General features: G+C 33.5%; 1 non-coding gene across 1 annotated transcript; it reads left to right on the top strand.

The window, feature by feature from the left end:
* Positions 1-8,009: 8,009 nt before the first annotated feature.
* On the top strand, positions 8,010-8,081 carry Trnat-cgu. Its single transcript has one exon. It is a non-coding gene; the product is annotated as a tRNA-Thr (tRNA).
* Positions 8,082-24,445: the final 16,364 nt, after the last annotated feature.

Here is a 24,445-nt window from a genome sequence, read left to right as displayed (position 1 = left end):
CATTAATATGAGAGTTCTCGCAATTCTTACTATTAATACTTTCAATAATTTCCGGAAAGTTTAATCGACAAAAATCACTTGAAGTTAATGGTAAGAGTACGCCACATCACGTGTTGCCTAACGGGCTTAGCTAAGGTTGCTTGCAAAATTTAAAACATATCACTCATTCCACTCTTCAAATGTCCTGCGGACAAATACACAGAGAGACATTATACAGAAAATTAATACGTGTATTTTGTAAATTTGCTATAAAAAAATCTCAAATCAAACATTAAAAAAATTATATAAAACTATGCACTATTCACTGTTACTGATTTTGAAAGAAGAACACTATGATTATTTCATCGTTAGACTTGGAGTAAGAACAAGTAAAGCTATAGAGGAAATTATATAAAGTACAAAAACGTTTAAATGTTATTTAATATTGTTTTAATAATTCAACAAATAATAAAATAATAATTACAGTTTAGCTAGTCAGATCATATCTACACAAATTCATCTTAATTAATAATATTTGTTTCATACTAGTTTCACACAGGTTAATCAGGCATATTTGCTAAAAGTCGAGAGCGAAGGAAGAGTCTTTTCCTTTAACTACTCGTATTATACAATCCGGACTTACATTCAAAATTGCAACACGCACTTATTTTTCAATTTTTAAATTGGTTTGTATTTTGATTTGATGACTGCCATAACTGAGAATACCCTTTTACGAAAGCAAAAAATGACAAAATGTATTAAGATACACGCAACGCTTTTCTGGCAACTTGCGGGTAATGTTTTTCGATTTTACACAAAAACTCTACGAAATAGATCGTTTTTAATCCATTCGTTAATGAAATATCTGTTTGTATATAAATCAATTGTTCATTTCATTTAGCATTATAGAGTTGACATCGTTTATAGAAAGAATTCAACAGAATACAATCTCAGTTTGGAAACATGCTGCAAAAACAGTTCATTATGTCCGTCTTCCACACTCAAATAACTTTTTTCAATAAACTTCTTCAAGGTGGGAAATCTAGTGTAATCACCTTCAGCTATAATAGCCTTACACAGATAAAGTTTCTTTTTAAAACCTTCCCTTTCTTGAAAATATTTAATTGTGCTCTTTTCCTGCAGTTATTTATCTTCTACGTTCAACTTTTCAGTAAAATAAGGCAACATCAACAGAAAATCCTTATTGATAAATTTTGTTGGTACTAGCCTTTCATTCTTCAGGTAAACATATCTTTTGTGTTTCAACACCCTAAAAAGGGGTCCCCAAGAGACAACTAACGAACACTACTGTAGAATAAAACACACCAGAGGTCAGATCCCATGTCCTTGCCAATTTGAAAAAGATTTTACCTCCTTAGAAGTGTTTAATGTAGCTGATTGCACTAAACTCAGTCTTAAGTATATTATGCAGTTCTTTACTGAGATTTTCAGCTATGGATCATGCAATGGACCCAAATCGCACTGGACGCTTTTGCCCGAATGAGACCTTGAAAATCATTTTTCAACCCGCCATTGAACTGGTACTACCAGTAGACTACATATTCCATTACATTTTTGCCAGTCAATGTTATGCTAATTGGCTTGTCTGGGTGGAGTGATGTGTAGCAAGTTCTGTTGTCAAGGCAACACGTTCCAAGAAATAGTGGTGAGTGCCCTGTGAGTGTCTCAACAGAGCACCCTTCGTGCGATGACGTAGCAATTTTTTTTATCTCTAACTGTTTTAATATAAATTCAATTTTCATTAATTTATAAAACTGTTGGTATGTTAATGGTAAATAAATAATCTCGATATGACATTATAAAAGTAGTCGTAAAGACAAAAATTAACATGTTTTTAAACTTTCCACACGATGTGTTATTTTGATGATTACTGTCGCTTAACCGCGGCACCCTTGGCAGGATTACGCGGCGTTCCAGGGCGTAAACACACGAGCAAAAATAAGAAAACACTAGTTTTTTTTATTTGTTACTTTAAAATCAGCTTTATAGTATGTTAAGGGAGAGTTCAGAATAGATTGTTTAGAGTAGTAACAGGATTCCGTTAAGCTATTAATTAAAGAAATCGCTCATACCATAGGTCGTGAAGATAAAACTGCCTTCTTATCTCAAAAAGGATATTTTCAGGATTGATGGGCGCTGCTCTTGACATGACAGTGACAGCTGCCTATGACTCATGACAGAGGTTCTGAAGAAGACGAAGGACGCTGCAGGCGATCATGTCTATGTAGTTCCTGTAATGATGTCCAGTGTTCTGTAATGAAGAGTCGGCAGCAAGCGGCATGCATACCAATCAACGGCCTCTGACCCACGGTAGCTCGCAATTAGTGTCCGAGGGGCTACCTCACTTGGAGCCTTGCCTGATTATACAGTACCCGTGTGTTCCTTTAATATCCCAATCTTGTTTCACTTACGAAGAATCAGGTGTGATTGTCGAAACCGGTAAATGTTTCAATAGTCCGCGTATTTCTTCAAGACACAGTTAGAAAAGTATATTTAAATTATTTCAAAGACATTCATTGTCAAACGATAATGGACCTTTTGAATAATAGCAGACTTCCTCTAAGTGTTACACATCTCAAAATCTCTGTAATGAGAGAAAAATCGAACATAAAAAAGAACAATAAGATATTAAAGGTAAAAATACTCGTATATGAAAAGCCAAAGTAAATTACATCAGTATCAACACCTTATATGAGGACAGAAACAGACTTAAATAAGCATCAGCCAATACCACAGATCAAAGACAGAAACATACTAAATAAAGCATCAGCCAATATCACAGACCAAAGGCAGAAACATACTAAATAAAGCATCAGCCAATATCACAGACCAAAGGCAGAAACATACTAAATAGGCATCAGCCAATACTATAGACCAAAGATAGAAACATACTAAATAAGCATCAGCCAATATCACAGACCAAAGATAGAAACATACTAAATAGGCATCAGCCAATATCACAGACCAAAGATAGAAACATACTAAATAAGCATCAGCCAACACTACAGACCAAAGATAGAAACATACTAAATAAGCATCAGCTAATATCACAGACCAAAGATAGAAACATTCTAAATAGGCATCAGCCAATACTACAGACCAAAGATAGAAACATACTAAATAAGCATCAACCAATATCACAGACCAAAGATAGAAACATACTAAACAGGCATCAACCAATATCACAGACAAAAGATAGAAACATACTAAATAAGCATCAGCCAATACCACAGACCAAAGACAAAAATATACTAACTAAGCATCAGCCAATACCACAGACGAAAGAAAAATAGACTGGGATCTCTTATTGTTGATGTCAAAGTACCAATTTCCAATGTTGGCGCTCAGTTTTAATTCGCCGTGATTCAGTTTTTTATTAACACTGACGAAAAGCACAGTTATAGTCGTGATAAAATCCTTAAATGTTGTACACATGTACAGAAGTGTATTTGCATTATCATAGACATTCTTTTATTAGAATAAATTATAAACATTAACACTTTTCACTATAAAACATCAAAGGTCCTTCTGTAACAAAGTTTAGGTTTATATGGTGACCTCTTTAAACTAAATAAAAACCTGCAAAATTAACTGAAAAACATTAATAACGTAATCATAGGTGCATTAACATCGTCAATTCTTATAAACAGTCACTAAGATTTACGATCTAGAGTTAGTTGTTAAAGGAAAATATAAATAATCACTGTCAAAATTTCCAATGGGTGATGTGGACTTAACAAGCAACGGAAGTCCGTCCGGAACGCATTTTGTTATTTAATATGAAACAATCTGATAACTAACATAATTATCCTTTTTTACCAATTTAACCAGTACAATTTATTTTATTTAATGATCAATAAGCGGCTACATAATATCAACTTGCTGTGCACAAAGATCTAACCCAAAACTCTTTAAATGCCCAACCGTGCAGCCTTTACTTCCACCACATATTATGAACTCTTTGATTAGTATTTGTATTTATGATTAGTGCTATATCGCTCACTCGCTTTTAATTATTTTTTTAATTCAGCTATATATTTATTTTTTTATATTTATTGTGTATTTATTACTTCTCAGTTGTGTTTTAATTGTTAATTAGTAGTATTTGTAATGTACTTATTGATTACCACTTTTATCTATGGTATTTATCAAAATGCATTTAGTAATACTACATTCGCACTCTCATGTCTTATTTTTCTATGTATTTTATGGCATTACCGTTTGAAAAAAATAAAGAAATAAAATACCATAAATTAATCAACAGGAGACGAACAGTAAATCTTATATACTCTTTTATTTTGACCTTCTATGCTGTTAATGAAGAAATGTCGAAACATTATACTGTTAAATCAACATCAATCAAAAATAAATGTCAAATTTATAAAATTGAAACAAACTCCTGTTTGTAGAAAAATATTTTTCATTTATCTACAATTTTTGGTTAAAATTTAAACATCTTTATTTGTAGAAAACGTCGATTTATAAGCAATTTCTTACAATTCGCTCATAAATTATCTACTACTAAAATTGTGAGATGTAAAAAGGTTCTGTAATAAATGATGAACTAAAAATGTTAGAAAAATCATGATAGAAATTTTTATCAAAATTAGCTAGTACACTAAAATTACTAATGTAACAATTTTAAACAGTCGGCAAATGAAAATACAATTGTAACTGTTGAAATTTAAGTCTTGAGAAAGAAAGAAGAAAATAATTAAAATAATTTGGATCTATTTAATATTGAAAAACTACAAGAAATTGACAAAAAAATATCTCTAAAAAAGATTGATGGATTATTACGACAAATTTTGATAGAGGTATAAAAAGGTTCAAAAAAACCTAATAAACTTGGTTTTTGAAGTAAAACATATATTAAATTCTTTCCTGTTTAAAACGGTGTTAAAATACATAAAAAATCTCGAATATAATCTTAAATAAATTGATGAACTAAGCAAAAATTTGAGGAAAAAGCCAAAACCTAAAGAGCATATTGTATATTTAAAGAACTCGTTCTAACTAATTGGGGTGATATAACAATCGATGATATCTCCACATCTACAAGCTTAAAGAGCTAAAATGAAATAATATGTGATTGGAAAAACATTGAAAGAAAAATATTAAAGGTTAAATAACAATCGCATTTGAATGATGTGCTACAGATAACGAGAATGTACTTTCAGTTAAAATCTTAATTATTTTTGATATTGATGTTTTTATTTTGTAATCGATTAAAAAAGGAGAATATTCGTGAGTAAAATAACCAACCAAATAAAGTATCTAAATGGACCTTAATAGATTTATTAGATTTTAAGATTAAATAAACATTATTGTTAAGATACCGGTTCATATATTGATTTATCTGGAGAAATTAACGTTAAAAGACTTGTGTAAAGATTTTATTTATGAAACTATATATGGTATTGGAAAACCTGAAAAGAAAGCTGAAGAAGTTTAACAATATGAAAAACTTTTAAATGATGATATATTTTCTGGATTTTACTATTCAATGTCATATATAGTTGTAAAATAGTTTGAAAAACCAATTTTCGGTTGAAAATATAACTATTCAAAAATGTCGAGCAATATTATACTTTTGATGAACAATTTAATTTCGTAACACTAAATATTTTAAAAATTTATGACGCTGAATTAAACATCGATTTGCTGTATATGAACAAGAGGATAAATCCCTTTATGTTTCTATAACACTTAATTTAGCTTTATCGATAAGAGTTAAATAAGCGTAAACTCTCAATTATCAGCATTTACTATAAGTATCAGTATCGGATATCAGTGCCTGGTACCTGGACAAAGCTTAAAAAATGATAAGAGGAGATTCTGGTTTAAATAAATTAGAAAAAGGTGCAGTGGAACACGATATTTTTTATACAACACAGAGAGATACAAATAATATATTGCAGATAGATCAAGCAATGGATAGATTTTTATCAAAAGATGCCAGTTAAGGTGAAAGATTTAGGCCCTAATGCACTACTATAAGATGGAGCAATGTTTATGACAAGATAATTAGGAATATGCATTAAAGAAAATGTACAATTTTAATTAATTAAAAAAAATGTGTAAAAGTAAATTTCAGCAAAAATTCAAAGACAAAGAAAATATACTTTTAAGATAAAAATACCTGTTAGTAGTTAATTTAATGTAGATAAAGATGACACGGATTTTCAAATACCATAAGATTGAAAAACATAAAAAATCAGCAAAGGAACCGAATTGGATTTTCTAATAATCAGTCAAAAGAAATAAGAAATTGTGGATTATTTAAAGATTTATAAATATTTTGTACAATATACTCCCTGTCAAAAATGTTTTAATTTATATTAGATAAGCTATTCCAATTGTAAAACATATTTGATTACTATAGTTATACATATTTGAAATTGGCTATATAAGAATATAGAAAAAGTTACTGGATGGGGATTAAATGAAATACTTAAAATTACTTTTCAGTTTTATTGCGTATACGTTTAGAGCATTTAAATGATTAATGAAACAAAAATTTTTTCTGAATAACCCAAAAAATTATTGGAAAAAAACCATTTTCTATAGCTCTACGACTAAATGTAAGCTCGTATATGTTCATGAGCTTTAACATTCTTTTAAGGGACTGTAATTGAGACAGCCACTAATACAGCGGGCTCTTAAGTTAAGTAATAGCTAAAATAGTCTAATTGTGGTTGTACGTCACTATTATAGCGTACAGCTTTTGTCTTTCAAGTTTTAATTTCTAACTTTTTGTACGTTTAACCGCCCTTGCGCACCACAAGGCAATACGAAGAGTTAATAAAAAATAATAAAAACTATATAGAAAGTAGACCTAAATGTATTTATGTCAAGTTGTGAATATTTTAAAAGTTCATGAAACAATTCCCTTATAAAAAGTAACATTTAACTTCACTGAAAAAACAATAACATATATATGAAACTGATTTATAGTTATTCCGAGCAGAGTGTAAGGTGACGTGAACCTCATGTTAGGTGGCTTCGGTAGTAGTATTATATTGCTCATTAAAAAAGTACAGTAAATAGATAATAAATATTGAAAAAATTCACATTTGTTTGGATCCATGTTAATAGCATATTTAAAATTATACATCTTCCATAATTTTACGACCTAAATAAGGGACTGCAACCGCCCTAACACATGTTTACAAATAGTCTTTATAGAAATCAAGGCTTCTTAAGTGTTTAAATAGCTTAAATGCTTAAGAAATGCGAGTATAGTTTCGAGTACAATAAATACAAACATGGACCACGTTGTATATCTTGTATAATTTAATTATAGCACATTGATCTATTTAACGCCATAACGGACGGACGTGCACAGTGTAGTTTACGGTCGTAGTAAGGTATCTAGTCCTTCTGGCTCAGTTGAAGTATGTAGATTTTGTGACAACTGAAGTATCAATACGGTTTAGTTTAGAAAGACATGATTACTTAAATATTTGTGCAAATACAATTTTACTCCAAGCCCATAAGTAACAGGGTTGTGAATTTATAAAGGTTAAATATTGGAATAACATGTGGTATAAATCTGACCATTGAACTTAGCCGAGATAGTTGACTTGACTTCGCTAGTTCTTGGTGACCACCCTTATAGTGTCACGTTACGAATATAAAACACTTGCAACGGTAATGTTCGTAATTTCTAGCTCAGTAACTATATCAGTAGGAAAATGCCTTATTCTAGAATAAGTTCGTCTTACCGAAGTCCAGTATCATTCTTCTACAACTTCGCTAATCGGAGAGGTACAGTACCATTGTTAAATCCAAAGATTGCTTATTACCAAGACGAATTCCAAAATGTTATTTTAAAGTGGATTTAAAACTTGTATAAACATTAAAAATAGTATAATACGTATTGTTTATACAGTGTTTATACTAGAAGACGATCTTATTTTGTTTCTTTCATTACAAACATAATAAAATAACTGCCTTGGACAAATACAATAGTCAGGTGATGCACAGTAAAGCTCAGCGTTTTCAGTGCCTCTTTAGCTCAGTGGCAGAGCACTGGTCTCGTAAACCAGGGGTCGTGAGTTCAAACCTCACAGGAGGCAACATCTATTTTATACCACTCACTCGTCAGTAAAAATAATCCAATAATCTTTCGTAATCTCCTACATACAGTGGACCGATATTGCCGATGTTCCTCGAGATATTTTCTTTTTGTATAATACTTTTTTTAAGGAGAGGCCGATTTTTTAAAGTATAATTCTGCCCGTACTCATGAGCCACTGGCCTGAGCGAGGATCTTAAAAAACAAAATAAGGGGGAGAGTCGATACAATACGTTTCTCCCTGCACGTTTGGACAACCGATTAGTTGGACAAATATTATTGGGACGAACGAGATGGCACTCGAAATAAGTAACACAGTCTCCCGTTTTGTTTCATGTACTGAAGCTTGAACAGATGCCTCAACCCTTTAGTAGCTATTTCTTGTAAACAACTCTGAGCTATATCAATGTCTCTACAAAGCTCAATGGTATTTGTTTTAATATTTTATGTAATTTCATTACATTCCAGAATTAAAGGCTAGTTGCATCTTGAAGGCGTGCAGCATAGCAGTTTCGAGTCACCACTATGATGTAAAATCTCGGATGAAGTATAAATGAAGAAAATCGAGACGAGACTCGAGGCTGTTGGGTTGCAAGACACTTCAACCTCTGTCGGTCCCCAGCACCCGACCACAAAATGCGTCTCACTCAAACTGACAAGTTCATTCTAAAAACATGAGAATACAATTTTGAACTGTAAATAATATTTGAAAGGGATAAATGGAGATGTCCCCCCTCTTAAATACGTGTATATTTCGTTGAAACTATTTCTTATGCAACTTCAGTAATAATTGTGATCTAGCTATTCCGCTTGAAAAATGTAAACACAAGAAAAATTATATTTTCAGACTGTATTATACCTGAAGCTTCAATGCTTAAATGGTATAATGTGTTTTTAAAGTCAGTGCAGTATCGTTGTAATTTAATAATAATACAAATTAACATTTCATTCAATCTGATGCTAGGGACTTTTCAAATTTGTAACTCAACTATTATGAGATTAAACAAGAAAAACATAAAACGAAAATTAAACTTAGAATTAATGAGAATATTTAGGTCTATAGTGGACGTGATTGGTCCGAATACGGAAGTTTAGAGACGATTGAAGAATAGCAACACAAATAATACCTCTGAAATCTGACGACGCGACGCAGCGTTCATTTCTGAGCTCCGTCGCCCACTTTTTCAGATCTGTTCAGACGGACATAAACTCCAGATTCCAAGATGCTAGTCTGTGACAGCATTATATTTCAGACGGTAAACTAATCGGAAGTTGAAATGGAGCTAAACTCAATATTTGCATTAAATCGATTCTTCTCACCATAGCTATGTATGTAGGGAAAATGTGATATTTTATACTTTTGTCATTGACAAATATAAATGTTTTATCTAACTGTCTTTTTGTCTCCTTTGCGTGTTAAGTTTGGATTAAATTATTTTTCGTAATTAATAAATAGATAATAAATATTATATATATATATATATATATATATATAATGGGTAAATTGTTCCCATATTTTAAGCCTTCAAGTAGTTTATGGCTGAAAACAAACATTTTTCGAAGAATTTTAGACCAATCGCATTCTTTCGTGTTTTTTAAAAATATCTTGAGTACATCATGTAAGAAAGTTATGGGCCTGCATTAAAAAAAAAAAATACACTTTCCACGATGCAGCATTATTTCCGCATGAGATTCCTGACAAATCGTAAATTTTGAATTTAATTATTTATGTTTTGCATTTTTCAGAACAATACTGCTGTTTCCAACCATGTATTGACCTAAGTTGTTGGTGTCTAGGCATTGCACCAGTATGTCCAACAAACTCTCATATTTCGTTTGTATAGTATTGTATAAAATACTATCACGAAGCTCGTGTGAAAACAGTAGCTTACCTAGTTTTAAGAGTCAACCCAAAAACAATATTATAAGTAATTAATAAAGTCTTGAATGTAAGTAATTCAATAAATACCATTATTGAGTTATTTTACACATATAATTTGGGTTAGCATTGAGATAATTATAAAATTGTGTTCTTGCATTAAAAACTTTAAATATTTACGTATGTCCAGCAGATGTTGTCATTTTAATCATTTCCATTTATTTTCGACACAGTTTTAAAGGCAAGTGGGGAGACCTCTGAGACCAGATTTTATTAATGGGTACCTAATTACGGTATTCTAGCTGTGAATATTTGGCCTGAGGGTGTTCAACCCTTGTCTTCACACATCTTCTTGCTTAAACACACAATTCTAATTGTACCTCCACTCAAGAAATCTCTATACGGCCTCTTTCTATACCTGTTTAAATTTTCAAATTGAGCCCTCCACATCAACATAAGCGTCACGGTCTAACTGTACAGGGGAAAGTATCACTTGGTATCAAAGAGACCAAACGTTATGTAATAACAATTTGAATTTCCTACTAGACTTTTGTAGCCGTATTTAAAAGGCGCGTTATGCAATAAACGTCAAGTGTTTTCGGGGCACTCTGTGATGGATGGGATCCATCGCATCTCATCTGTATACAGCAACTTGCCAGTCAATCCCGGAGTCCACATCCATAACATCGGTCGTGGATGTCCAGGCTGCACGTGTAATTCGTGGTTGGATGGCCTTTTACATAACCACTTTCAACTCGAACAAGAAATTTGTGCTGACAAAGAGCCAAGTCGGAACCATGTAAAAGCAATCAGTAATTTGAAACTTTTTTTTGAGAAACCATAAATTGTACATCTTAAACGTATGTACATCTTAAACCCTTTTACTGCCGAATACAGCCCTTCTCTTATTGTATTAGTCGAAATCGTCGGAGTTGGAAATGCTTACCATAAAGGAAAATATAGAATTGAATAGTAGAATAAGAAAGCTTTATATGTATCTAATTAAAATTCATATGTTTTCAAAATAATTATTTATCTGTAAAATGTGCTGTGTATATATCTTTTTACATATGATTTTTGACGTAGGTAATTTATTCTCTATGTACATTTTGTTTGAATGATTCATAAATAGTAAAAATGTTAACAAAGTGTAAAAAAATGTATAAATGTTATCATACAAAATTTAAAGGGATTTTTACATGGTGAAAGATATCAAATATTTTAGAAAAATTATGGTTGCCTGTAAAGTCGGTTTTACGGGCGAAGATTTTACGTGACAACGTCTTTTTCTCGGTAGAATATTTATTGATATGAATATTATTAAATTGCACAATAGGAACAAGGAATTGAATGAAAATAAGAATTGCACAAATTTTAACTATAGAAATATATTTTGTTTACTAAAACATTGTACATAATTTGAAATTAATTAAAATTTGTTATTGTAAATGGTAAAGTTGAATAAAACATTTACTAAAATTGGAATTTGAAATTCTTGCTAAATACAGTTAAATTCTAACTCCGCGCGTGGTGATTGGTCGGTTTAGTTCGTTTGTTTGGTCGCACTGTTATGACAGGTTAGAGGTTATAATTTGTTATTTTAAATGTTTGACTAGCAATACGCGCTGTTTCTTCTCAATCGACTGAATTACGATTGATTGCAGAGTGATTTAAACTAATAATATTTACTTAACACTATCAACATTTGTCAATAGTATGACATAACCTATAAACTCAGTTTCTCAACTTTTGTGTCAATCTAACAATTAATCAATCAATCATAGTTTACGATAATTAAATATCAGTGTACAATTATTTACCTTTATTGTTGTAGTTGTTGTAAATGACGAATCTAAGCACTCCACATTTTCACGAATAAACATAGTTATCTGCTTTATCCCGTGCGGCGGACCCACAGTTATCTGCTTTATCCCGTGCGGATCCCGTGCGGCGGACCCAATGGACGGGCATCGTAACGTTACCGGGCGTTACACTTTTTCATGAGTGACTCCGAGCCGCAACCTAATTTAAGACGTTGTCACGTCAAAAATTATAAGCATGATTAATAATATAAAATCTCTTTTTTATTCGGTCGGACAAACTAGTGGCATATGAGGACGAAAGAATAATAAAATTCTTAAACGAAGATTGACATCTAATTGTTTTAGATCATAAAATAAGATTAAATGTTTATGTCTATTTTCACGAGATTTCAAACGTTTACATATCCACGGTTTATATAAATGCGTAAAGTTGCTCAGAAATAAATCAAAATCCACTAAGAATTGATTATCTCGCTCAAAAATAAAAACTTTGTCGTATCGTGGCATCAGAATATGTAATATCCTTGTTGTGAATAATATAATATACATAGCAGTATGTATATATGGAAGATAATAGAGTACTGATGTATTCCAGTGCTTGCCACTTGGCTGCTTGGCTGTCACCTCGATTCTGCCACCTACGTTCACACCCCTATCCCGTTGTATCGTACAAGACCTTCCCTTACAGCTTATACCCAGCGTACTTTGGCCACCTATACGGTCACTTGATACTGAAACACACTTTGTATTTGTGTAATGACACGAATGAGACTGATGTATTTACTTATCAGTAAGACAATAATTATACTAAACATTGTAATATTACAACAATTTGTCTATTGAGACACCGAAACATTTTTGTCGTTTCACCATCAGAGACACCTACAAATAAGTGAAATGGTAGTCTTATTGTCTTATCTGGTACACAATTGAGAGACAATGATGAAAGATGTCTCTAATGACGAAACAATCATGCCATAGTGTTACTTTATGTGTATTTCATTGCTGTTTGTCTGTTTACATAAAACTACATTTCTTTATAGGCAACATCAAGTTTGATGATGGTGCATTTCACTCCATGGGATGTGGTTGAGCGTTAGCGACCAGCGTTAGCGACCACTTTTTACATCGGTCTTAAGGGTAACGTGGTGGCGATGAGAAAATTGCATGATACATTAATTGAAATATACAAATTGAGCCACTCATACGAAATCTTAATATGTGATGTAGTAACAGTCTACGGATGTAGTAAATTTTAAACTATTAAACTAAAATAATTTAAACTTTGCAAGAAACCTCATTGTTACCTTTTAGACAAGAATGAGCTCTAAGATAGTGCATGTGCATCATCGGGATTTGGCTGAGCGTAGTTGAAGCCTGCCACTCTCTTGTGTCTCTCTACCGGGTGAACGTAAAATAATTCTTTACTGTATGATTGCCTGTTTGTTTTTCTATCCGCAGGACATGAAATGGGTTATAAACTTGAAATTTAGCACTCAACCTCAGCGAATCCTGTTACGCGACACTTGGTGTGGCATACTCCTAGCTTGCAATTATCTCACTCATATACATATAGATTGTATTATCTATATTTATGAAATTATATTAATATATGTAATAGTCTAACGATTAGTACTGACAAGGTGAACTGAACCGAAAACAGATATCGTGCGTCCCGCCCCTTCTATTCTTGAGGCAACACACCCTTGGCAGTGTGGCGGTTTGCGCGTTGAAACGAGCAGGCGCCGGACGTGGAAATTTAACAAAACCTGTTATACTAAATTTGTTTGAAAATAAAATGTTCCAACTAGTGTTTTATAAAATCACACGCTCAAGATAAAGACCTTTAGAACCCATTAAAATGTTAGGATGGCAATGTAATAACAACTATTTTTATATAGTTAAATTAAGACTTGAAACTCCATTGTTTCCTACTGAAACGTATGCTTTAAAATAATTTACTGAATGAACTAATGTTATGTGTAGGCGACATTATCTGAGGTATTATTAACATACTAAATTCTGGGTAGATCTGAAGTATCTGTTTCTGAAAGATGTGGGGTATAGATTTACTATATTTACCATTGTTGTTGTTGTATTGGATATATGATGAATGTATATGATTCTATATTGTGAATTTATGATTTTATTTCAATATCGTTATTTATCATTCTAAAAGTTACACAACATGGTTACTAAAATAATCCTAATTCTTAAATTTGCAGCAAATTTACATTTTAAATGTTAAGAAAATATGGACTTATAAGCCCAAATCTATTTTTCAATAATAGTGTTATTATCTCCATTATTACATCCTCTCAGTCGATTTCTTTATTTATACAGCTGACAACTACTCATCGTGGGAAGGAATTAACTGGATGGCAAAATATGTATTCTTTTTGAAAAGATCTGATCTAGCTTTCCTCTAGAGAATGTGGGTCAAATTTCATAAACCTAAAGGCGAGAGGTTTTCTTACAAAAACAAGTAGTTCTCTCCTTCCCATGTTGTCAAATCTTTATAAACGTTTTACACGAATAAAAATTTTAAAAATTGTAAACAATTCCGTTGGTACTTAACCTTTGTTAGAAAAATAAGGATGTTTGTTAAGTTATAAAGCAATTTCTTTACTTTTATTAACATTTTCAGAATTGTCTGTCATGATTTTTCTATTAAGTTACTTTATTTTCTTTAATGGTTGCAGATTTGATAATTTAATGTTAGTGTAACATTTTTCATAACATGTGCAACAATTAGCTTTGAATACCTTTAATTTGTTATTTTCACTATAATCAATTTAACTTATGGATGGTAAAAATAATATATATATATATATATATATATATATATATATATATGTATAGGAAAGAAACACAAACGTTAATGTTTGCTAATTATTAATCCCAAAACAGTAAAATGATATATTATTCACGGAAAGAGAGCAACGCTTGCCACGCAATGTTGCCTCGTAACAAGAAAATGCTTTTCTCTTTTTACACTAATTAGATGATGAAGTGGTACACTTGACCACAAAGTGGAATCCGCAAATTTGAGTTAAAGCACGTTGCAGCCCTTCTCTACAGTTTTACTTAAAACCTAAACGAAATTTTGTAAACATTTTGTAGTTAAATAATTTAAATTGCTGATAATTTATTGAAAAATATAAATAATCAAAAAAATGTACCCTTAATTTTTATAACTCAACATTTTAAGATTTAATATTTTAACAGATAAATTTTCTTTCATCATTGTTAATTGGACAGTAATTTCACAGATATGTGCAGAGTAAACACACTAGATGCTACTAATTACGTTAAAACATATAAATATCTTACAAATAAATTATATCTACAACAAATTCTACAGTGAGACGAACAGAGCGTGAATAAAGAGATCATTTGTGATTTCCACAAATAAAATAGCTTTGGTGGGAAAGGTTGTTTGTTGTGGATGTTGAGTTTAGCTCCAACTCGCTATCCTCTTAGCGTAGCGTTTGGAATGTAATACTGTCACAGACTTGACTCGTGGAGTCTGGAGTCACGTTAGAATGAATAGATGCCAAAAGGTCGGTGACTAAAGAGGTCAAAATGATTTATTTTGTATCTTTACAAAAAGGCCTAGTCAATGACACTGCCCAGAGTCGCAGAGTCTCTCCCAAGTACCAGTCGTCATATCAAAACTAGTGAGACCTATCCAGAAAGGTATAGCCAGTGATATTCCCTAGTGCCTCCCACAAGGAACCATCGTCATATCTAAGTGCCTCCTCCTAAGACTAGTCATCTAAAAACTAAAAGAGCTAAGAAGGAAGACCTAGTCCTTGACTGCTGGTATCTGGAGTCACGTTCGTCTGAAGAGATCAAAAAATCTCTTTTTTGATACCAGAATCTGCACTAAGAGGTAGGTGAACTGGAGCTAAGTTCAACATTAAAATTTATGATATATGGTGAGAAGATAATATTATTAGAATGGTTCACAGTAACTTCCTTACAAAATCCCTCTATCAGACTATCAGTCTAATCAACTCTAGTCAAACGGTAAGAGCTATCATCAGTTATGACACTATTGTAAGGAACTGTTGGAATACCCACAAATTTTATTTTTGACCTGAAATTTGATCTTCTGACCCCAAGATAAATATAGTTGTACTTTGGATCAAGAGGAACCTAGGTTCCAAGTTTCACGTCTCTAGGCCTTCCTATTTTTTGAAGTACAAACAGACAGACATGTACAGGAACACGATTTTAATCAGGCCTACCTACCACATTGGTTTACCAAAAGTTGTGATGATTTCAATCTGACCAGGCCGAGGAGTGAAGGCATCCATTAAGGAAGACTTTTTGCTCGTAATTTTCACACATCATTTTAGTTAGTGCATCTTTTTCTTGCCATTTGGTCTGCGTCTGCGGCTACAGGTGGACGATCCACCACGCGGCGCGGCGGTCTGCCCACCCTTGTCACTCGCCGGCGGAATTTATCGGACCCTTTTTCTTGTCGCTGCAATAATGTGCCCGTTTCATTTCGGTGTCGAACCCCGCATCAGATAAGCCCACAAAAAGTCGAGACAATTTATTAGTGTTAATAACAGAGAAGTTGCCGTGAGCTGACTACCTGCCGCCCCTCCCGCTGTCCGTCATAGTCCCCCGGGCCGTCATACTTCCCGGACCTGTCAGGGATTGGCAGATTCACCGTGAATCCAAGTTTTTGTCAAGTAATGTCATTTTTTGCTGCATTAGGTAGCTTCTTGGCCAATATCATTTTTAGGGTGTAATATATGTTTTGAATAACTGTTATGCTTTTCAAAAAGAAATAAAATGTAATGTTAAACCAATGGAATTGGATCACAATAATTAGATTATTACAAAATTTAAAGTTATCCCCTCTAACCCCCCCTTCAAAAAGAAGGGTGAAAGTGTTTACCCTCCAAAAACTCCAAAATAGTAATCCAATAGGTATGATGAAAATTTTACATTGATATCTCAATCCGTTTGGACTGTACCCAGGAGTATCAAGTCTTAATTTACTCCCTGTGTATACATACTAGGTATTTTTGACATAAACCTTGTACTATTGGTTATTAAACTAGTTAGGGTAAATCGACCATATATTTTCATCAGTTTTTAATAGTTTATGTTTGTTTAAAGTTGTTTTTAAGGTGAGTCATATTGGGGTTTTTAATATTTTACAATTTTTTGTTGTTGTCCATTATTCTTTAAAACCTCCTCTCTTCCCATGGGAGTTTAATTTATCTTACCGTTACCACAAATTACCGAATAAATGTTGTTTTTTCGGAAGAGCTGTATCTAATATCTAAAAGAAGGAGCAAAAAGGATAACCAAAGTTTTTTTGATGAACCTGTATACCAACAATTCATATGATTAAGGAATTGATGCTTGAAATAAAACCAATATTTAGCTATCTGGCTGATACTCACTTTCTGAGAAATTATTTGCAAGGGGAGACTCAAAATCCTAATGAGTCGCTCAATAATGTAAGACCTAGGCTATTTTTTAAAATGAATTATGGTGTTTGGAAATCTGCACATTTAATAGTGGCCTAATTATCATAGTAAAAATAATTTAGAGCTAGAACTTCGCGTCAGCGAAAAGCTGATAAGAAACTTTAAAAATTAGAAGGCCTGGACCCTTATGAAGCGACGGAAAATCACATCGAACATCAGGAACCAGACAACCCAGCATGAAGTGCTGGAAACGCGCGATTATCGTGTGTTTTAAACTTTGATGTCATTTATCTCAGCTCTTATAACAGCTGTCCTAATGACATTTAATCTGTGTGTTTCTGGAAGTATGTAGGTTTATAGCATAGGAGGTTTTAAACGTTTTACTTTGGAGCTTTTAAAGAAATATGTTGTATGTTGTTTAATTTTTAAAACCTTTAATTTTTAATTTTTTAGTTTTTGAACGTTGTTATATTAGTGACTTATCTAGTAAAGTTACTTAACACAGTATTTCCACCATTTGTGTCAGCGACAACCCACTTACCGTCTTTTGAAACCATCCGAACGGTATTTAAGGTAATGAAACGTCAAAAGAGAGGGCTGGAAATTAGAGGTCTCAGGCTCTAATGGAGGTCGTCCAGCCTAATGGTGCAATTCACTTTTAGGCTACAATAACAGAGATCCAAAGCTACCCCGCAATCACTTCTAGTTTTGGTAACTTTACAAAAACAATTGTGTCATATTAGGAGACTTTTTGATTACAGAGTCTCTGTCCGAAAATTGGAACAGAACCGAGCACGGATTGTACAATAGCCACTTATTAGTGAATTGCCGATATGATCGTCATCGTAGTAACATCCAAATACTGAAGAGTCATTTTCATCTTCTGAAGGGCAAAAATAGTCCAAATAGAATGGAAAACAGTTACAAGATCGTAAAAGATTTTGTAAATATCTAAATCCTCAGTGAAATGAATTTCAGCAGTTTCAAGATCCAAACCAGAAAAGAGTACCAATTGTGAACGATATTAGAATATGCTTCTCAAAAAATCTTTGTATAATTCTTAATGTAATACTTCTTAAAGTTATTTTGTTTTAATTTTATTACGACGACTATTCCAATAGCTATAAATAAATAAATAAATAAGGACTTTATTTTGGAGCGGTTTTCAACAATAATTGCTGGTTTACAAATCGACTCATGTCTTATTATAGTTCTTAAAAAATTAAAAGCTTATTTTATAGTTATTAATAAATAAAACATAATATTAGACATACAGTTATATATGGCTATATCACCTTGTATCGTACATTAAATTCTTGTATATATTTTTTTTTGTATGTCGTTTCAGATACACCCTGGCCTGTTACGCTGGAGGACAGTTCATTATATAATTTGGGAGCAAAGTACGCAAATCGCTTTCTGTCAAATTCACGGCGAACGCGAGGCATCTCCAACACTTGATCCTGTCCTAGTACTGCGAGATCGGACTTGAGACCTGCTTTTTAGTTTTTCTCTCAGATATCCCGGCCTGCCAGTGGTTCAGGATTCTGTAAACCAGGCATGAGGAGAGCAGGGTACAAGTATCAGCTACAGTCAACAAACCCAGCGATCGTCGAGCCTCCGAAACATGGTCAAACCTTCTTAAACCACATACATACCTTACACACATATTTTGGACCCTCTGTAATTTTTCTAAATCTCCTTTAGACACAATGTTGCCATAGACAGGGAGGCAATAATCGATCACAGAGAGCACAAGAGCCCGGACAAGGCGAAGCCTGGTCTCTCTAGGAAACATGTGCCTATGCTTGTATAGCATTCTCAGTCGACCAAGTGTTCGCCGACAAACAGCACTTACATGACCAGATAGTGTGAGGCCACTATCAAGCATGAGGCCCAAGAGCTTTGAGGATTCACACTCCTTCAGTCTGACACTGCCAAGCAACACCTCACCCACTGTCTCCGAACCCACATTGGAAGGAATCGACAACACACTACACTTTTCCTTGTTCAGTTTAATCCCATGCCTCTCAAACCAATCATGGACAATGCTTAAGTCAGCATTCAAAATGGAAACTGCTGAGTCAGCTCTTCCGGCTTCATATGAAACACACAGTTGAGCATCATCGGCGTATGAATACAAGCGAGTATGTTGCAAGTCTGAACCCATAGTGGCGGAAAACAGGGTGAATAGAATGGGCCCAAGGCAACTTCCCTGTGGAACACCAGCAACTCTACTTAAAGATGAGGAGAAATCCATCCCAATTTTAACCTTTTGTCTCCTATTCACCAAATAGGAATCAAACCAAGAAACCACCTCTGGTTGAAAACTATAAAATGCATGACAGCCAAACAACATCCTGTGGTCTATTGAGTCGAATGCATGTGAAAAGTCCAGCATTGCAAGAAGAGATGCTTTCTTATCCGCCCTTGCGTGGTGAAGCAACTCGTCACAAACGAGCAAAAGCGCAGTTGCAGTGCTATGGTCCTTCCTGAACCCAGACTGTAAGGCTGGAATGATATTCTCCGACTCCAGAAATTGTACCATTTGTGAAACAACCACCAGCTTCTCCATTATCTTCGACAGGGCAGGCAATACCGAAATTGGACGCAGCTCGGATACAGATGAAGGTGCTTTTGACTTTGGGAAGAGGCAGTACAATTGCCTCCTTCCATGCATCCGGAAAAGCGGAAGTGGCCAATGACTGGTTAGCTAAATGTGTTATGGCATCAATACAATACGGACTTTATCATTTTAATCATTTTTATTGATATGCCATCAGCTCCAACTGCCTCTGATGTGATGCTATTCAAAGCCTCCTGCACTTCTCTCCTTGTAACACTCCTGAAACAGAAATCACAAGTGACACTCTCTGATTTGTTTCTTTCATAGAACTGTACGCAATCATCATTTGCCATTGATACCTAAGCCCATACTAACGAAATACTTATTGATTTCTTCCAAATCTTTTACAAAGTTGGGTATGGCTGGATCGAATGGATCAGTGACACCACTTGTCCTTATTTTAGTTCCAAAAGTCTCTAGAGCTTTTACATTTCTCCATTTCAGTTCTAAAATAATTTTGTTTTGATCGTCTTATTTCATTGTTGAGCTATGCAATGGTTCATTATATAACGTACCATTTTTGCTCACACTATTTAAGTTGGACGTTTATAATATAAATGAATAAAAAATACAACAAACACTTTGTAAAATTATAACAAATGCTATTTTAGGATTTTTTTCGTAGAGTGCTATTTAAATCTGGGCAAACAACTTAAAGAAAGACGAAATATAGCGTATCAAATATAATTGTAATAATCCCCAATAGATTAAAATCGTTGATCGAATAACAATTCTTTAAATGTTATTTGAAATTTCAAAAATCAATAACTTTCTTAATATTATTAAAACATTTTGTTAAATATCTTATTCTCGATATAATGAGATGATTTTTCATGTAAAGAAGTACTTTGAAATAGAAAATATTTTTTAATGTTTTTCTCTTAAAGCAATGGGTTGCTTAGTTGTCATTAAAGTAAGGCAAATGTTGTTTTAAAAATAACCAATACATATACAATACAAATACAAATACTTTGGTAAATACAAGTAAATACCAAAGAAAGAACGAAAATTTTGTATGCAATGGTTTGCAAGAACTTTTTATTTTAGCCATTAATCATTACTTTTTGATATTTTAATTTCAGACGGTATTTTCCCAAAACAAAGTAATACCTTATGTTTGAGTAAATATAAGTAAAGTATGCTTTTTAAGGTCTTCACAAAGTTTTTTAATACTAGATCTTATATAATGGCTTTTATAGTATTTATTGAGCAAAACTAAGAATTTCTAATTATATGAATTAATTATAACATCTCTATTATACGTGGAATGTTTTAGTAATTAAAGTGAAAAATTAACTACTTGTATTCTATATTTGAATTCACGTAAAGACTTCTATATATGTAAAGACACATATTTTGCTTTAGTAGTTTTTCATTTTAATCATTTACTAACAAGTGGTATTGTCATATTAAAACAGTGTAGTAAAAGTATTGTCATACTTGGTGGTACAAGGTAATGTATTTATAAGATATATTAATAATAATATAGGTCCGAGGAAATCCATTTATATTGTTTTATCATCAGTAAGATGTTCATAGGGGGAAATAACTTTTTGTTTCCAAGCGAGTTTTTAATAAATGTAAATTCCTTGACCACCATAAAATTATAATTTCTCTAATAAAATGTTCGTGTTACCACAATCATATGTTTTCTACAAAAACACGGTGTAAGCCAAATTCCTTTCCAGATTTTTCAGCAGAATTTGTTATTTGTTCTAAGGTCGCATAAACATCAATGTTCTTGTCGTTAGTAAAATCAAATTGATATCGTTGAAATAATTTTTTTTTAAATTTGATACTAATTTGCTACTAATTTGATACTAATATTCTTTCTAACAGAAGAGTAAAGTAGTAAAGCTGTATTTGTGTAACCTTGAATCAGTCTTAGCTTTTACTTCTTGTATAAATCGAATTTATAAAAATATTTTGCGATAAAGTAAGTGTAAAAGTCTGACAATGAACGATCACATACGTTCTTTTAAATCCTTAATCAAAAGAATGAGAAGGGACAGTAATACTCTACGATAAACATATTAGTGTATAAGATCATTGTTACATGTTTTTATAGCAAAACTGTAACCATAAATTGTTGTTAAGAATCGTAATGGTAACCATAAATATGTTGTTAAGAATCGTAATGGTAACATTTATCATAAGAAATAACGTGACGTTTAACAAAAATTCGTTCTGGATTTTTATTTACATCATAAACGGCCAGTAGCCAGCTTAGCTCCCACAACAATATGCTGTCCGTGATTACACCAATATAAGGGGATCAAGGATGGGCAACAGTGTTAAGTTTTAGTCAGTGAGTAACAATCAGCTTCTGCAGAAGTGATCGCTTTTTTATAAGTGGAGTCATATTATTTGGTCGAGGATGGACAGCAGTGGTAAGTTTTAGTACATCCCGAAAGTATATAGCTGATATGTCAGTGACTAACAACCAGCTTCTGCAGAAGTGATCGCTTTTAGATGAGTGGAGTAATATTATTTGGTCGAGGATGGACCGCAGATGCAAGTTTTAGTCCATCCCGAAAGTATATAGCTGATATGTCAGTGACTAACAACCAGCTTCTGCAGAAGTGAATCGCTTTTTTGATGAGTGGAGTAATATTATTTGGTCGAGGATGGACAGCAGAGGCAAGTTTTTAGTCCATCCGGAAAGTATATAGCTGATATGTCAGTGACTAACAACCAGCTTCTGCAGAAGTGATCGCTTTTTGTTAAGTGGAGTAAAATGATTTGGTTCGAGGATGGACAGCGGTGGTAAGTTTTAGTCCATCCCGAAAGTTATATAGCTGATATATCAGGGACTAACAACCAGCTTCTGCAGAAGTGATCGCTTTTTGATGAGTGGAGTAATATTTATTTGATCGAGGATGGACAGCAGAGGCAAGTTTTAGTCCAATCCCGAAAGTATATAGCTAGATATGTCAGTGACTAAACAACCAGCTTCTGCAGAAGTGATCGCGCTTTTTGATGAGTGGAGTAAATATTATTTGGTCGAGGATAGACAGCAGAGGCAAAGTTTTAGTCCATCGGAAAGTATTATTAGCTGATATGTCAGTGACTAACAACCAGCTTCTGCAGAAGTGATCGCTTTTTGATGAGTTGGAGTAATATTAGTATTTGGTCGGAGGATGGACAGCAGAGGCAAGTTTTAGTCCATCCCGAAAGTATATAGCTTGACTATATCAGTGACTAACAACCAGCTTCTGCAAGAAGTTATCGCTTTTTGATGAGTGGAGTAATATTATTTTGGTCGAGGGATGGACAGCAGTGGTAAGTTTTTCAGTACATCCCGAAAGTATATAGCTGATATGTCAGTGACTAACAACCTGCTTCTGCAGAAGTGATCGCTTTTTGATGAGTGGAGTAATATTATTTGGTCGAGGATGGACAGCAGAGGCAAGTTTTAGTCCATCCCGAAAGTATATAGCTGATATGTCAGTGACTAACAACCAGCTTCTGCAGAGTGATCGCTTTTTGATGAGTGGAGTAATATTATTTGGTCGAGGATGGACAGCAGAGGCAAGTTTTTAGTCCATCCGGAAAGTATATAGCTGATATGTCAGTGACTAACAACCAGCTTCAGCAAAAGTGATCGCTTTTTGACGAGTGGAGTAATATTATTTGGTCGAGGATGGACAGCAGAGGCAAGTTTTAGTCCATCCGGAAAGTATATAGCTGATATGTCAGTGACTAACAAACAGCTTCTGCAGAAGTAATCGCTTTTTGTTAAGTGGAGTAATATTATTTGGTCGAGGATGGACAGCAGTGGTAAGTTTTAGTCCATCCCGAAAGTATATAGCTGATATGTCAGTGACTAAAAACCAGCTTCTGCAGAAGTGATCGCTTTTTGATGAGTGGAGTAATATTATTTGGTCGAGGATGGACAGCAGAGGCAAGTTTTAGTCCATCCCGAAAGTATATAGCTGATATGTCAGTGACTAACAACCAGCTTCTTCTGCAGAAGTGATCGCTTTTTGATGATGAGTGGAGTAATATTATTTTGTCGAGGATGGACAGCAGAGGCAAGTTTTAGTCCATCCCGAAAGTTTATAGCTAAAATGTCAGTGACTAACAACCAGCTTCTGCAGAAGTGATCGCTTTTTGATGAGTGGAGTAATATTATTTGGTCGAGGATGGACAGCAGAGGCAAGTTTTAGTCCATCCGGAAAGTATATATCTGATATATCAGTGACTAACAACCAGCTTCTGTAGAAGTTATCGCTTTTTGATGAGTGGAGTAATATTATTTGGTCGAGGAATGGACAGCAGTGGTAAGTTTTAGTACATCCCGAAACGTATATAGCTGATATGTCAGTGAACTAACAACCAGCTTCTGCAGAAGTGATCGCTTTTTGATGAGTGGAGTAATATTATTTGGTCGAGGAAGGACAGCAGAGGCAAGTTTTTGTCATCCCGAAAGTATATAGCTGATATGTCAGTGACTAACCAACCAGCTTCTGCAGAAGTGATCGCTTTTTGATGAGTGGATTAATATTATTTGGTCGAGGATGGACAGCAGAGGCAAGTTTTAGTCCATCCGAAAGGATATAGCTGATATGTCAGTGACTA

This window comes from Homalodisca vitripennis, chromosome 3 (genome assembly GCF_021130785.1).
Source record: "Homalodisca vitripennis isolate AUS2020 chromosome 3, UT_GWSS_2.1, whole genome shotgun sequence".
Taxonomy (NCBI): Eukaryota; Metazoa; Arthropoda; class Insecta; order Hemiptera; family Cicadellidae; genus Homalodisca; species Homalodisca vitripennis.
Note: the sequence above shows the minus strand (reverse complement) of the source record. Positions and strands in the feature narration are given on the sequence as shown.